Raw genomic sequence first — 2098 nt, forward strand, 5'->3', positions numbered from 1 at the left:
GTGGGTACTTGGATGGATGGCCCCCTGGGAACACCAGATGCTGTTGGGCATTTATTATGTATACTAAATATGCAAGCATTATATACAAACTATTGCAGCTCCTCTTATATCTGTAAGAAATTGAATGGAAATTATGCTTCAGTCAATAAGAAATAAAATAAAAGTCATCGCTGTCGGAAAGAGGAAAAAGAATAGGCAGAAAAACGGATAGGATAAATCGTACGAGTAAGGAAATGAAACCCAATACTGCATTCTAAATACTAATAGATTTCGCGGCAGTTATGGAAATAAATAAACCTGTAATAATAATGATATTGTGTTAGTAATAATCAAATTAGAAATGATAAATATATAGTGAAACTTAATCATGATTTTTTTTCATTAGACTATTATCTTTACTACAACCATTTTATACTTATTGTTATTTTGTAGATACCATTACGGATATGATTATTACTAACACAATTAATATCCTTATTATTACAGCTTCAATTATTTTTTCTTTCTAAATCTGCCGCCAAAATCTGTTCAGTATCAGAAACTTAATAAAATGCTTAGAATGCAGAGTTGCACTTGCTTTATTTACATCTATGAGTTCTCCTGTTCGTTTTCTTTGTATTCTTCTCTCCGAGGGTGATGACTTTTACTCTAATTCCTATGGACTGAAGTATAATATCAATTGATTTGTTCACATAAATGTAAGAAGAGATGCTACAAATAATCATGAAATACTTAACATATTGTTACGCCGACCGCCTCGTCTCTCTGCCACCAACACAAGGCAGGCTAGGCAGACGGCGTGTTATCCACAGGGTCGTGAACACTGAACAGCAAGAGGCACCGAGCACCACAGCGTCCAGAACACCAGGAGGGAAACGCCAAGTGGCGAGGCAGGGCACGAAATAAACACAAAGTTACAGTCTTTCCTTTATTTACACAAGTTATTTACCTGTACACTTTGTATAGGCACAATACAGGGGGGAACCAGCATGCCACACTGCACGATACAGCTTATAACAGGGCAACACAAAGTTTATATCAGGTCACAAAGGCACACTCGAGGTCTTCACAGGAGCAGCACCCAACCGCGTCTCCCTCTTGGCTTGTTCCTCCGCTCACAGCCAGCTGCGTCATGTTTGCCCAGGTCCCTTTATGTTAACACATGCCCAGGTCATCCTTATCATGTTAACACATGATTCGCACAGAGACAAAGACCCACTGGCGTAGCAATATTCAGTGTATATAATAAAATGCCAACAGCATTTAGTGTTCCCAGGCGGTCACCCATCCAAGTACTGACCAGACCCAACGTTGCTTAACTTCGCTGATCGGACGAGAAGCGGTGCTTTCAACGTGTATGATCGTTGGCATATGTTTATTTAACATTAACCAGTTTTTATTAATATAATATTTATTATATTAATAAATATAAATATAATGTATCTTGTTTTTGCATCACACTTCATTACAATGATATTCAGTCATCAATGCATTAATCATCACTTGGCAATTTGAACTCCCAACTTTTAAGCACCTGTCGTAAGCTTCTTCCTGATTTTTGATTTATGCAACTCTAAAGAATGCAGGGTATACAAGTAAAGTATAAGATAATGAATAAATAAATCTATGTACACTTGCACATCGTTACTGTAAGTAGGAAAAGTTAAATAATATAGATGATAATAAACAGAAATTCTGATTATTATTGAATCTTGAGTGCTTCGTATAACTTCTTCCTGTTACTATGTCTGTACTTTTGTTGGTATTATCAGCATTTATAATTGTATTTGTATAATTGTTCCTAGTAATTTTATCATTATCACTATCATTAATTAGTCCTTTAAACATGTGATAATTGTTGCTTTCAAAAGCATTATTGTTATGGTAATGACAATAATGATGCTACTATAATCCTAAAAGTCATAATGATGATCACTTTTATGATACTGGTTCTAATATTGATGATAATTTGAATGAAAATTGAATAGAAGTGATGTTGATAATACGGGTTTTATGATTTGTAACCCTACTACTAATCATCATCATCAAGGGCTAACGCCGACGGGGGCACATGGCCGCATCCACCCTTCGCTTCCAG

General features: G+C 35.8%; 1 pseudogene; it reads right to left on the reverse strand.

Annotated features, from left to right (window-relative positions):
* Nucleotides 1–1251: 1251 nt before the first annotated feature.
* Nucleotides 1252–1369, reverse strand: LOC119583979 (annotated as a pseudogene).
* Between the last annotated feature and the right edge of the window lie 729 nt (nt 1370–2098).

This window comes from Penaeus monodon, chromosome 17 (genome assembly GCF_015228065.2).
Source record: "Penaeus monodon isolate SGIC_2016 chromosome 17, NSTDA_Pmon_1, whole genome shotgun sequence".
In the NCBI taxonomy this organism is placed as follows: Eukaryota; Metazoa; Arthropoda; class Malacostraca; order Decapoda; family Penaeidae; genus Penaeus; species Penaeus monodon.